The following is an 8,931-nucleotide window of genomic DNA, read 5'->3' as shown; positions in this document are numbered from 1 at the left end:
CTCCACTATTCTTACCTGGAGAATCCCATGGACAAAGGAGCCTGGTAGGTCATAGTCCATGGGGTCACAAAGAGTCGGACATGACTGAAGTGACTTAGCATAGCATGCAATATCCTTCCCCCACTGTGTCCACAAGTCTGTTCTTTGTGTCTGCGTCTCTATTCCTGCCTTGCAAATAGGTTTATCAGTACCATTTTTCTAGATTCCATATATATGTGTTAATATAATATTTGTTTTTCTCTTTCTAGCTTACTTCACTCTGTGTGACAGTCTCTGGTTTCATCTACGACACTAGAGCTGACTCAAATTCTTTCTTTTTTTTTAATGGCTGAGAGTCACTGGGAGTCATTGTTTGCTTGAAGAAAAATAAACCTAAAATTTCACAAGGACAATAGTCATGAAAATAAATCATAAGGAAAATAAACATAGCCACATTTTAGGGATATTATTTGATCATTTCTAGTCCCATGGTTCATTTATCAAATATTGAGTTATTTTTGTATTAACTTGTGTACTTCAAGGGCTTCCCAGATGGGGATAGTGGTAAAGAACCCACCTGCCAATTTAGGAGACATGGGTTTGATCCCTGGGTCGGGAAGATCCCCTGGAAGAGGGCATGGCAACCCACTTTAGTATTCTTGCCTGGAGAATCCCTGGACAGAGGAGCCTGGCGTGCAACAGTCCATAAGGTTCTGAAGAGTCAGACATGACTGAAGTGACTTAGCACTCATGCACAGGTACTTCAAAGGACAATCAAGAAAGCAAAAAAACAGCCCTCAAAATGGGAGAAATATTTGTATATCACATGCCTAATAAGGAACTTGTGTTCAAAATATATAAAGAAATCTTACAACTTGATAATAAAAAGATAACCCAACTCAAAGATGGGCAAAGGATCCAAAGAAGATATAAGCCAATAAGCACATGAAAAGATGCTCAATATCATTAGTTATTAGGGAAATATAAATCAAAACTACAATGAGAGACTTCCCTGTTGGTCCAGTGGCTGAGACTCAAGGCTCCCAATGCAGGGAGCCCAAGTTCAATCCCTGGCCAGGGAACTAGAGCCCACATGCCACAACTAAGATCCTGGTGCAGCCAAATAAATAAATAACAAATATATATATATATAAAAAAACACAATGAGATACCACTTCATACTCACTGGGGTGGCTATGCTCAACAAGACAGATAATAGCAAGTGTTCAAGTTGTGGAAGAATTGAAATCTTTGTGTACAGATGCTAGGAATGTAAACTGGAGTAGCCACTATGGAAAATAGCATGGTGGTTCCTCAAAAAATATTGAACAACAAAATCATTTGCTCTAGTAATTCTACTACTGAGTGTTGAAAGCAATGTCTTGAAATACTTGTAGACCTATATTCATAGAAGCATTATTCACAATAGTAAAGAGGTGGAAATAACCAAGGTGTCCATCAATATTGAATGGATAAACAAAATATGGTAAATGCATAGAATGGGATATTATATTATTCCTCAGCCTCAAAAAGGAAGGAAATTTTAACATATGCACAATATAGATGAACTTTGAAGACATCATGCTAAGTAAAATAAGCCAGTCATAAAAAAAAAAAACAAAAAACAAGTATTGTATGATTCCTTTTACATGAGGTAATCAGATTTATAGAAACAGAATGCAGAATGGTGGTTGCCAGGGACTGGGAGAGGGGGAAATGGGGATTTACTGTTTAATGGTTATGGAGCTTCCATTTGGAAAGATAAGTTCTGAGATGGATGGTGGTAATGTTTGTGCAGTGTATGAATGTACTTAATGCTACTGAACTGTACACTTAAAAATAGTTAATATGGTAAGTTTTATATTATGTATATTTTACCACTATTAAAAATACACATTGTACAAATAGTACACACTATGTGATCTCATTTATAAATACACATGCAGAGACTAAAATCTAAAACAAAAGATATACAATGGTAGCTGTCTCTTGGTGGTAGGATTATGGGTGATTTTTACTCTCTTTATATCTGTATTTATCATTTTTCTACAGTAAGATTTTTGTTACTTTCATGATAAAACCGGTTATTTAAAAAAGTGGTATATAATAGCAATAGTAATAATGGGATATTACCTAGCCGTAAAAAGAAATGTACTATTGCATGCTACAACATAGGTGAACCTTGAAAACATGATAAGTGAAAAAAGCCAGTCACAAAAAGACCACATGTTGTATGATTCCATTCATATGAAATGTCCAGAATAGGCAAATCCATAGTGAGAGAGAGTAGATTAATGGTTACCTAAGGCTGGAGTTGGCAAATGTGGGAGACCTGGGTTCAGTGCCTGGGCTGGGAAGATCCCCTGGAGGAGGGCATGGCAACCCTCTCCAGTATTCCTGCCTGGAGAATCCCCATGGACAGCGAAGCCTGGCGGGCTGCAGTCCCTGGGGTTGCAGAGCCAGACACAACTGAGCGACTAAGCAGAGCACAGCGCGAGGATGGAGTTGAGGAGACAGAGGAGGGATTGGAGGTGGGGAGAATTGGGAATAACTACTCAAGGATGCAGCGCTTCTTTTCTAAATGTTCTAAAATTGACTTATTGCAGTGATGGCTGCACACCTCTGTGCATGTACTACAACCCACTGAATTGTAAGCTTTAAACAGATAAATTTCATGGTATGTGAGTTATCTCTCAATAAAGTTGTTACATAAATCTTATTTTCAGACTCTTTGGGTTTTGTCTCCATCTAAAATCTTTGGTCGTCACTTAAAAAAATAAGGCTTATTTATTTACCACTTTCTGGCTGCGCTGGGTCTTCGTTGCTGCACGCAGGCTTTCCTAGTTGTGACAAGCTGCTACTCTTCGCTGTGGCGCCCAGGCTCCTCTTGTTGGCGCCCAGGTGTCGTTGCGGTGGCTCCTCTTATTGCAGAGCACAGGCGTCAGTGGTTGTGGTTCACGGACTCTAGAGCCCTGGGTCAGTAGCTGTGACGTTTGGGCTTAGATGCTCCGAGGCCTATGGGATCTTTCCGGACCAGGGATCAGACCTGCATCCCCTGCACTGGCAGGCAGATTCTTTACCATTGAAAAGAAAGAAAGTGAAGTCCCTCAGTCGTGTCCGACTCTTTGTGACCCCATGGACTGTAGCCCACCAGTCTCCTCCATCCATGGAATTTTCTAGGCAAGAGTATTGGAGTGGGATCCTTCTCCAGGGGGTCTTCCAGACCCAGGGATCGAACTCGGGTCTCCCGCATTTCAGGGAGACGCTTTACCGTCTGAGCCACGAGGCAAATCCCCATAGTCACTTTTTGTAGAATCCTTTTCTAAATCACTCAATGAAGATGCAAAGTCAACTGTACTCTGCTGGGCAATTTTAAATGATAGATGCAAACATAAGACCCATATCAAAATGCTTTCCTGTCCACTCTGTCTTTTATGCCAAACATTCTACTTCCTATTCTGCAAACTATGCTGGAAAGAAAAGCTGCTTTTCCTGTTCAACCCAAGAGTATACAGGAAGATGCAAATTGAATTCTTGACAGATCCTATTTCTTTAGAATGACCCTTAGGAGGGTCATCCAATACCAGTTTTTCCTGACACCCAGGTAAAAGTATTATTTAGTTTAAAAACAACAACAGAGGAGGGGATCATTAAACCTATTTCCTAAGGCTGTACTGTGAATTAAATGAGATCCCTTATGTAAAACACCTGGCCCATATCCCAGCACAGAAACACCATCTCCTGCCACTCTTTCTTATGTCCTGTTTCACTAACTGTACCAAGAAGAAACTAAATGTTGGGAGTTGTATTTCTGAGAAACTGCTTCTAAAGACATTATGCTTAGCAAACTTTAGTAGCATATCCCAGTTTTGTTTTTTTTTTTTAGTGAAGATCTCTTTGTTTTTCATTCTGCAAAATGGAGTCAAGCCTAAGGAAAAACATCACTTCCTTGAAGTGATAAGTGATAGTGATTCCTTCCTTGAAGGAATAAGAGCAACCTCTTTCACCAAGTATCTTTCATAACAAACTATGGAAAAAGTTGTACTAGATTATCCCATGGGAGGGAAAGTAGAAAAACATACTCCCCACAGAAATGAACATAGTCAACCATTGTCTAGAACTTTCTAAATGGATTGGGGGAACATCAACGAGGGGGCACATGAGACTAAACTACCCAATAAGGAGTGCCGTGTCATCAGTGCCGCCCAAACCAGAAAGATGGCTTCATGAAGTGGATTTATGGATTCTAACCCAAAAAGATTGTCCCTTCAGGACATGTATATATCTATGGGATGTAAGAAAACATTACGAGTCGGATAATCATTGATTTTGTGCTCATTTCTAAACCCTTAGATTCTAAGCAATTCAAAAGGGTGAAATTATCCAGAAGTTGATCAGCAAATATTTATTAAGCACCTAGTGTGACATGCATTAGGTAGCATTCAATGTGACATAGTGCCTACCCTTACAGATTGTGTGAACTAGTGGAAGACACAGATTCTTCCACCTATTACAGTAGTGTGATGAGTGCTACCATGAGGTTGAGGACAGGATGCTATAGAAGCATAGAGGGACAAGGAGCTGGAAAGTTTTCATAGGGAAATGATGTCTGAACTGAGACCTGAAGAATGAGTAGAAGTTAGGGGAAGGAAGTGGAAGAAGAAAGTAATAGTATTAATGGCAGAGGGTCATGAGCAGAGGCCCAGAGGTGAGAAAGTAAATGACTTTCATTCCAGGATATTTAAGTAGTTCAGGATGGCTGGAGAGTTTAAGATATGGCAAGAGAGCACTTCCCTGGTAGTCCAGTGGCTAAGAGTCCACATTCCCAATGCAGGGGGCCTGGGTTTGACCCTTGCTAGCTAGGGGAAGTAGATACCACATGCCACAACTAAAACCTGGCACAGTCAAATTAATTAATTAATTAAATTTTTAAAAAAGATATGTCAAGAGGAAAAACTAGAGAAATAAACATGGGTCACACAAGAGTCAGAGGGGGCTTGAAAAACTTTTCCTGAAGTGAATTTTGCTAGCTATGGTGGTAGATGCCTCATAGATCTCCAGCTGTGAGGAATGTAGTTGGTTGACAGGTCCCCCTGCTGCACCCTAAGGTCTGCTCAGCATTTCTGCTGATGCCAGGCTCTCCTCGGGCCGCTGCTCCTAGCCAGTAACTGAGCATGGCAGAGCTGCCAGAGCCAAAGCATTTGTACTCAATATGGGCCTCCTGTATCGGGTATTCTTGGCTCTGAGGCTCCTACATGGCATGGTCTGGATTGGCTGCATACTCATCTAGCTGCCTGCAACATGACGGTGGCCCTTGGCAACACTATGGAACATAATAAATAATGTTCTGTGACTGCTGGTCTGTACTTGGGGTGCAAGTTATACCAGCTTGTCAGCATTAATAGTTGTTTCTTTGGTGGAGTCTTGGGGATTTCGATAATTAGAGCTGGTCATGGAGCTAGAATATGCCTACACTGTCAGCTCACTCTAAGTGGTCTCCACCATGAGTCAATTTTGGACTCCTTGGTACACAAGTGAACGGTGGCCTGAGACCTGGAAACAAATGCATCCTATGGGATCCAGCAGTGGGTGAACAAAGAAGCCTGTATCTGAGATCTCCAGCCCCTTCATTGCATAATTTTGCTGTTGCCATACTGTATCCTTTGCTTGTTAAAAAGCAAACAGGGACTGGGAATTCCTTAACCACTGGTGGCCCAGTGGTTAAGGCTCTGCACTTCAATGCAAGGGGCATGGGTTCAATCCCTAGTCAGGGAAAAAGGACCCCACATGCTACAGGGCATGGCCAAATAGTAAAAAAATAAAAAATAAAAACAAACAAATAGAAAAATTGTCCTGTGCCAAGAGTGAACACTAATGTAAACTGTGGACTTTGAGAGATAATGGTATGTCCACATAGCTTCATGAGTTGTAACAAATGTACCACTCTGGTGGGAGATGTGTAAATGGGGAGGCTGTGCATGTGTGGGGGACAGGGGGTGTATAAGAAACCTCTGTACTTTCTGTTCAATTTTGCTACTAAAATTGCTCTTAAAAAATAAAGTCTAAAAACACATAAACAAAAAAAATTTTGAGTGTAAGCTGTTGGAGTTCTGTGAGTCCTTCCAGCAATCAAACACTGAAAGTGATGAAAGCATAGTTAACAGTCTCCCAACTGGCCTGCCCAAGATGGTCCTGGAGCTGCACTACAATTGGAGCCTCCTTCTATGAGAAGCTCTTTCCTTCCTTTCATCTCCTCTTACAGGTGTCAGACCTAGAGTCTTCTCTGAAGCTCTCCCCACAGCCTCTTGCTCCCTCTCTGCTTTATCTTTCAAAACTGTTTCCCCAAATAAATCTTCTGCATATCTGATTCCCTCCTGACATCTGCTTCTCAGAGCACCCGAACTGGAACTGTGTGTATTAGGAAATAGTCTGGAAAAGCAGGTGTTACAGTGGACTTTGAACTGGATAACTCATCACCTGGCTGGCAGGGAATATCCCAACCCAGTTGGAATGTGGGACATAATTCTTGGCACATTGGTAACTGAAGATTTCACTTGTGGTGTCCTAGAAAAATATCCCAGGGGAGGGGAACACACCTTCACTGATGTAATGATTCAGGCGTTGACAGAAAAGGAGAAAATGGTGCTTACAAGGACAGTGGATTGGTTGGTTATTACTAAGTTGTACTGATGTCTTGCACAGGAATATTGAAAAAAAAGTTATCCAACCTAAAAGCTAAGTGGAGAGCCAGAGAGTTCTTGGCTAGTTTATTAAGAGGTTTTTATCGCTTCCATGAAGAGAAAACACAGCAAAAGAGTAAGAGTAGGATTTGATAGCTAGAGTCACAGAGCTCCAGAGACATTTAAATATTCAGCCAGGGCAGATTATGTCATGTCTAGTCTGAGTCCTAGGTGAGAAAACCTGGAGTCCTTTGACAGGGCTTCTTCTGGCAGCTCAGATGGTAAAGAATGTGCCTGCAATGTGGGAGACCAGTATTCGATTCATGGGTCTGGAAGATACTCTGGAGAAGGGAATGGCTAACCACTCCTGTATTCTTGTCTGGATAATTCCATGGACAGAGGGGCCATGCTATAGTCCATGGGATTGCAAAAGAGTTGGACACAACTAAGTGACTAACAGTTGGGAAGGAGACTTGTAGGGGGATGTGCCTGAGGATTTGGATCCTCAGGATTTGGACTCTCCTGAACCCTCGGAGGTGTAGAGGAATCCAGCCCTCCTTTTAGAGCTAGTTCTCTTCCCATTTAGGAAGACACTGAAGCATCTTCTCTCTGACAAAACAACAGGGTTCCCCCATCCCAATCACCCTCTCTTGGTTGCTAGACTGATAACCAAGGTTAAATCCCAGCTTAAGACTGAAAAAGAAGGAGAGAGATTACACCAGATAGTTTCCAGAATTACCCAGCACATACTGGTAGAAATAAGGAGATTTTGAATTAGACTTTTAAAAAATTATTGACTCATTTGGCTGCACTGGGTCTTAATTGTGGCATGCAGGATCTTCCAGTGGTGGCACGTGTGGTCATTAGCTGCGGCATGTGGGATCTAGCTCCCTGACCAGGGATTGAACCTGGGTCCTCTGCATTGGGAGCAGGGAGTCTTAGTCCAGGGGGACCACCAGGGAAGTCCCTAGATTGGATTTTGAAGGTTATTGATCAGGAAGACTATATATATAATATATATTTTAAAAAATAAAATAAAGATGAAAATATTGAAAATATTTAAAATAAATTTTTAAATAAATAAAATATTTATTTTATTTAAAATAAATATAAAATGGATGAGGAAGGATTCATTGACTTGGGGACCTTCTCTTGGGATGTAGGATTTAATGTCCTGACAAAAGTCTCAAGGGTTACTACAATATCACAGAGAAGCCTTGAGAAAGCAACAGTCTACACTGAACGAAGTAGAAATTCCTGAGTTGCCCTGGCAGACTGTAGAGGAAGGAATAAATGGGCTCAGAGAAGTGGGTTGCTGCAATGGATACTTCATACAAGCCAGCAGAATCAGCAGAGAAGTGTGCTATTTGGGAAAGCCCAGAGGACATGTCACTCAGAACATGCTAGTGTGGAGAAATTCAGCAGTGGCTCTCCTCTGCAGGCCGGGGGTGACCGCAGGAGAGGCAGTCTCAGGCTGGGCTCCTTAAGAGTGCTGGGAATGATGTGGGGCCTATTGACAATAACAGCAGCTAGGGACTTCCCTGGTAGTCCAGGGGTTAAGAATCTGCTTTGTAGTGCAAGGGGCATGGGTTCGATCTGTGGTTGAAGAACTAAGATCCCACATTTCGCAGATCAACTACTGAGCCTACAAATAAGACCTGATGTAGCCAAAACCAAATATAAAAGAATTTTTTAAAAAATAACAGAGGCCAGATGGCAGTGTTTAATCATGGGAAAGCAGTGTGGGTGGGGGATGCTTCTACCACAAAAAATGGCATGGTTAAAGGAACAGCCAAGGGAGTTGACCCACAGAAACATGTGGAATGGAAATAGTTAAATAAGATATGGTGTCTCTAGGGGCAAAATAGATGGGTAGCCAACAAAGCAACTGCCTAATATCTACAGTCAAGACAAGGTTGGAAGAGTAGGAACAGGAAGGCAGTCACCCTAATAGAAAGTCTTGATGCCTTGCTCATTTCCCAACCCTGAGCCAAATTACATACAGATCTGGGACCCACTGATGGAAGAGCTGGCCAAGTCCCTAGGAGGAAACACCCTTGATCCACGTGGTTAATGATTCATAGTCATTCCTCCAAGGAACCTGTTTATTCAAGTGACAATACACTGAGGAAAAGCGGATACCTAGACATTTCAAGGACTTCTGAATACACATGTGAGTTTGATAGTCATAGGCCTGAGGTCATCATCAGTCCCTTTTAATGTGGACCAGTTTTTCAGTACTTGTAAAATCATTCATGAACTTTCATGTTCA

Source organism: Odocoileus virginianus, chromosome 11, assembly GCF_023699985.2.
Source record: "Odocoileus virginianus isolate 20LAN1187 ecotype Illinois chromosome 11, Ovbor_1.2, whole genome shotgun sequence".
Classification (NCBI taxonomy): Eukaryota; Metazoa; Chordata; class Mammalia; order Artiodactyla; family Cervidae; genus Odocoileus; species Odocoileus virginianus.
This window is presented reverse-complemented; position numbering follows the sequence as displayed.